The sequence below is a fragment of the Chenopodium quinoa genome, unplaced genomic scaffold (genome assembly GCF_001683475.1).
Source record: "Chenopodium quinoa cultivar QQ74 unplaced genomic scaffold, ASM168347v1, whole genome shotgun sequence".
NCBI classification, from domain to species: Eukaryota; Viridiplantae; Streptophyta; class Magnoliopsida; order Caryophyllales; family Amaranthaceae; genus Chenopodium; species Chenopodium quinoa.
This window is the reverse complement of record NW_018742907.1, coordinates 1,172,230-1,178,415: the sequence shown is the minus strand read 5'-3', so window position 1 is coordinate 1,178,415 and position 6,186 is coordinate 1,172,230. Positions and strand designations below refer to the sequence as shown.

At 35.3% G+C, this 6,186-nt stretch overlaps 1 long non-coding RNA gene across 1 annotated transcript; it reads right to left on the bottom strand.

Annotated features, from left to right (window-relative positions):
* Positions 1-2,872: 2,872 nt before the first annotated feature.
* On the bottom strand, positions 2,873-3,932 carry LOC110727428. The gene is made up of 2 exons (XR_002512548.1): positions 3,668-3,932; positions 2,873-3,325 (listed from the first exon to the last, which is right to left on the bottom strand). It is a non-coding gene; the product is annotated as an uncharacterized LOC110727428 (long non-coding RNA).
* Between the last annotated feature and the right edge of the window lie 2,254 nt (positions 3,933-6,186).

Below are 6,186 nucleotides of genomic sequence, written 5' to 3'. Positions count from 1 at the left end.
TGCAGCAGCTCAAAGAAATGGGTTGCACCACCAGATGGGACGATTAAACTCAATTGCGACACCTCGCTGAGTGTTGATGGGTGGGTGGGTCTTGGAGTCATTGCGAGGGACTGGAAGGGCGCGCTCATTGGCCGCCAATTATTGCAGAAACCAAGGCTGCTGCCATGGCGATCAGGTTAGCCAAACGCTTTGGCTTGAAGGACATCATTCTTGAAGCAGATAGCCAAGTCCTCATTACTAGACTGTCGAAGGCCTCGGTTTTCTTCACCGATTTTGATGCAATTCTAGATGATATATTGTCTTCTTGTGTTCACTTTAATTTCGTTTTGTGGTGTCATGTAAAACGAGACGGGAATTCTGTTGCCCATACCTTGGCTCGTATTTTGCCTTATGGTGTTGAACAATTTTAGGAGAACCATAGCCCTTGTGAGGTTTCTTCTTATGTTTTGATGGATAAATTATCAATATAAGGCATCCATTACGGTTCCAAAAAAAAAAAAATTAGGCTGGAAGGTTGTAAAATCGTCTGGTTATAGAGCTGAATGGCGACACAAGACTTTTTCTAATGAATATTTACCTCCTATATCTATTCTCCACAGCACTACTCTCTACTCTGTAGTTATTTAAAAGTCGTACAAGTATATGTAATATGTATGTCCCTCTTTCTGGCCCTTCCAATGCCAAGGTAATCTACTGAATGATTATGCTTAATAGTAGGCATTCTTACTTTGTCTGTAGTTTTTGTGATCCTTGCGTATATGGCCGAAACCCCAGGGGTTCTAAATAAACTTTGTATCTAGCAGGCAAGATGATTATGAATAAGTATTGCGTGATTGGCTGACTGCCACATTGACACATGGCTACTAAAGCAATTTGTTCTCATATTAGACTTACTAGTACTTTTAAAAATCTAAGTAACTAAATTAGCTATAACATCTGTTTAATACGACGGAGCCATATTTTTTTTTTTTTTTTTTGACACTTTTTATAATTTTATTACTTCCACCTCTAAATAATTGCCCAAAACTAATAAGGAAAAATATTTAAAAACAATATGACATTTGTCCCTTTTTTTCACAATGATATTTTATTTATCTCATAATAATATTGTATGATCATTTTTGGAGGTCATCTGCTTAAAATAGAATGTGACTGGTTGGTAACCTATTTAATTATGGAGTAGTTAATTGTGACACGTATCGCATTATTTTTTATGATTGTTGAATTATTATTTTTTTACAATTTTCTTTTTTTTTTTTAAAAAAAAAAAAAATTGATTTTAATCTAAAAAAAAAAACCCTCTCCTATTTATGGAGTACTTTCACCCCTAGTTGATGAATTGGAGGAGCTTATATTAGGGTAGGATTGGTATATTGCCTATATCCAGCTATTCTCATAAGTTTGCATTTGTTATACAAATTTTGGACCATGTACCAATTTGTTTTACTAAAAGCTCAGAATTATGTTATTGTAGAGGATGTAGACTCTGCAGGACTGTCCTTGTTCTGCCATTATGTTGCTTCTTTGCGACAGCAAGACTGGTGCAGGCATAGAAGAGCAACAGTGACTTCTCAAGGTAATTTTCTCAGCATGAATATTCACAGAAGGAAGAATGGTGATTGCTTGATGTATAACGTACTGCTAAAATTACCAGACTGTAATCAAAGTCTTTGCTTTTATATTTTCTTATTCTGATTGCACCAACCTTGGAAAATTGGGTTCTGCCTTATGCTGCAGTTTTAATTCATGTTCTTGTACATGTATCTGTGTTTGCTATGCATATTTGTATTAGATACAAGTAACAACAACAAAGTTAACTTTAAAGTGCATTTGTAGCAGCAACAATATTAACAACAACAAAGTTAACTTTAAAATGTACACAAAAACAATGAGGGAATGAAGACGAGATAAAAAGAACTTTTAGACAAAGGGGAAGCTAACATGAATCGACTTTATAATTTTAGCATTTTAAAATGACTAAGAGGCATGGTGATAAAAAAAATGTTTAGAGATTTTGTAAATATACTATATATTATCTTCTTAAGGTAAGTATTTCTTTAAAAATGTTTAGGGATTTTATAAAAATGCTATCACATTGTAAAAGTAATTTAAGTAGAGGAGAAGAAATCGAGTCTTTCTTAGAAAGAATTATTATTAGAGTGTATTTTATTTGATGGAAATCCAAAATCATGTACGAAATGACTCTCTATAAGTCATAAAAGTTGGATTAGAATTTGGCGAAAAAAACAGTGAACAGGAGAGAAAAGGAAAGAATGAAGCAAAGGAGACAATATTAGGAAAGGAAGATACGGAAAAGATACTTATAAGAGATCTTCTTAAGGTATAAGACTAAGAAATAAGCAAAAATGAAAAGGACTTTCTTAGGCGCACATAAACCATAAAAGAAAATTATATAGAGAGAAAAACGATTTGGGAGGGGGGCTTAGTTGGACAAGCCTCATCAAAAGAAGGAAAAAAAAAAGAGGAATTGAGGAAAAGCTGTAGGAAAGAAAGCTTGATAAGCCACTAAAGATAATCTACTCAATAACTCACTATTTTTTTGTGCTTAAACAGTTTTTGATTATTAGTCACATATTGGCATTCAAATGGGAGTATGTCACACTTTTATCGATCTGACCAAAGAATTTTTAGATCGAGGTACTTGAAAATGCAATGATCATACCATATAACAGCACCTTTGTTTCCTGGGCAGAGTTTTCTGGCCTCAATACCAGATTCTGAAATGCAGCTTAAACAGAAAGGAAGATACATCCCCTAGACAAAGACCTATCCCGTATGCTTGGGCTACAGAAGCCTGGGCTATAAACATCAATTTTCTCTTGAAAAGATTGATTACAGTTTGATGTATATATACCAAAGAAGCAGAGATTATAATGGACTGTTTTTTTTTTCATTATTATAGAGATGTTTGGTCAAATAATGCATTGTAAAATACATTATTTGATGTAAGAAGTAAAATTAGTCTGAGAGATACAATGATACTACCGCAAATACTCACAGAGTCTACTACTATGTCCTAGCACAGAGCCAAGATAATTTTTAGAAGGCAACTAGCCAAACTAGAAAACCAGGCATGCTTCAAAGTTCAAACATAACTTCAATTACATCATAGATACCCACAGTATTATGGTCATTAAAAGTAGTTCCTGGACAACATAGCCAGGAAATCATTGAGTCTTTCACGCTCCTTAGAAATATATTCCACCATTATTCTCCAGGCCAGTCTTGAATCCTCTACATCTAGGATGATAAATATTGTTATCCATACAAAAAAAGCAGCAGCGATTGATTTTGGTTTTAGCCTCTGCAAGACAAGTTCATTGAAATTACCAAACATAAGAGGTTTGAAAGTCCATCAGCAAACACTGCCATAAATGTTTGCTGATGGACTTGAGAAATACTTCTTACGACTTATTCGAATTAGTATAATTTTGGGTTTCAAAATCCCCCAAAAATAAATGATTTATGGAATTTTTACAAGCTAAACCTAAATTCAATCAACTAATCAGCACAAGAAATCAATTTTATCCTCTTTTTTTTTGTGCAATTTTAACTCAATAATACAAAATTCCAGCAATTTTAAAACCCTATAGATCAGATCGATTGAATGATTTGAATCAAGTTAAAAACAAATAAGTTAGAATACCTGGATGGGACAACCCTAGAACGCAAACAGTAACCACCGGGACCTTCCCGAAGTGGCGTCGACATCTTTTTCCTTTTCTCTCTATCTCTTTATTTTTTCTCTCTGTTGCGAGTTTATATTCGATGCAGGATATTCATAATCCTCTTTGGGAAAAAAATAAAATAAAAAAAATAATCCTCTTTCAAGAAACGTTTACCAATTTGAGTGAGATGAAGTAGTTGAACATGTCTCCATAGTGTTGACCTGACCAAACACGCATCTATAGTTTGAGCCTTTGTTCCTTTTGGTACAACAGGTAAAAGTTGTCTACAATCTCCACTTAGGCCTGGTTATTGGGTAGGGCTACCCAATGGCAAAAGGGTCGGGCCTAATATTAAAGGGTTTTGACCCTTTAATTTTTTAATGAACAGGGCTTTTATAGGGTCATTTTTTATAGGGTTTTATTTTATAGCCCATTAATTTAATAACTAAACTAAAAAGCCCAGTAATAATACTAACGGTCAGCATTCAACTTCTACCCTCACATCCATTTTCTCTCTCCTCCATTGAAGCGCACTCAGAGTTCTCTATTAAAGCGCAACTTCAGAGTTCTCAATTGAAGCGCACTCAAGTTCTCCATTGAAGCGCACTCAGAATTCTCCATTGAAGCCGCGCACTTAGAGTCTCAGGTAACATCATTTTCTCTTTCTTAATTTGTTCTTATTAATCAAACATTGAATAATCAACATGGAATAATCAAACATTGTTGAACCAAATCACCAAATGCATATTGATTTATAATCCCAATTTCTACTATGCTGATATTAGGCGAGATTTGAATGCGTAATTGCTAATGCTGATTTATTTTATAATCTAAATTTGTTTTGCTTAATCTTAGTAGTAGAATTTTGGTGTTGTTCTTTGATAATCTCTCTCAATTAAAATCTGCATTTTCGATTTTCAGTGTTAATTACACCTTCTAAATGACTTATTAATGGCTAATTAAGAGAAAGAAATTAATGGCCCTTGTTAGCATATGTCAGTTATAAATTTTCAAGTTCTGCAATTGGCTTATTCTGTGTCATATATGCATCCTGAGAAATGCAATATGAAAGTAGAAAATGCTGGCAGACAATACTCAAAAGTGCATTGCAAGTGCATGATTAGTAGAAGTTTATGGCCCGTTAATGGCCCGTTTTATTTTTACCTCGACCCTGACCCGACCTTGACCCGCATTGACCCTGACCCGACCCTGACCCGCTAAATATTCAGCATGACCCGCAACCAACTCGCCCCGCTAATGACCCGCACCGGCCCGCCCAATAACCACCCCTAATCTCCACCAAACACTATGACCTTGCCGCCAAATGGAACATCAACCCCTGTTAGATCTCTTAAACTACGATCAATTGCTTCATACGTATGTCGATGAGTCATTGTTGCTTCATCCCATATTATGACAGCTGCATACTTGACCAATTGTGCCATCTTGTTTACTAAACTTCCAAGTTGACGAAGCATGCAGCGTAACCGGAATACCAAGAGTTTTATGAGCGGTTTTTCCTCGATGCAATAGTGTGGCAGCAATACCTGAGCTGGCTACTGGTAATCCAAATTTCCCTCTAAGCTTGATTGTTGCAAGTATGGCTCGATATAGATAAGTCTTACCTGTCTCACCCGGACCATCTATAAAGAAAATTCGACCATTCTCTGCATCAATAGCTTCCATAATGATATCAAATGAAGATCGTTGGTCGTCATTAAGATGCTCAGCACAATGCACATCTTCAAGGGGCACTGGTGTTGATAAATCATCATGTATGGCTCTAGCTACTTGTACGTTTCCATCCAATCGCATGTTTATTTTAGGTAAGTCGAAGTCATTGACACTCTTTCCTAATTGTTTTAACATGCGATCGATGTCATAGAGAACTGAATCACGTACCAGATTTGGATTTTTTGAAGTTGAATATAAGTAGTCTTCAACCATGTAATGATAAAATTCATCCCATAGAGATTGAACCCCGGTTGGTTGACAATAAACCAACGACGTGATAAACAATCTTCTCAATGATGATGGCATTTTAGAGTTTGATGCTTCATGCAAACAATTACGAATGCTTGCATCATTCTCCATAAGACCTAGTTTTTCAACTGCTTCTCTAAAAGTAGAATAAAAAATTCCATTGATAGTTCGTAGATGCTCAAATGATTCGGGGCCTTTAACATGATCCAACAACAAACGCAAGAAAAATCTTTCTCCTTCCATTGGTGAGGTTGTGTAGATTCTACCTATCACTCTTTGTGTACTCCTTTTTCTCCATATTTTTGTAGTTATCAGCCATTGATAACGTTGAGGAAATTCTCTATATAGGTATGTTCTTGCCTCTGCAGGATCTAAGGAATTCATATTGAAGAACTTTGTGAGCATAGTTCGAGAGTTTTGTGGCATTTGAAGGATGTCTTTAATAAATTGAATTGTACCAAAGAAGCAGATATTATAATGGATTGTTTCTTAATAGCAGAAGAGATGTTTAATT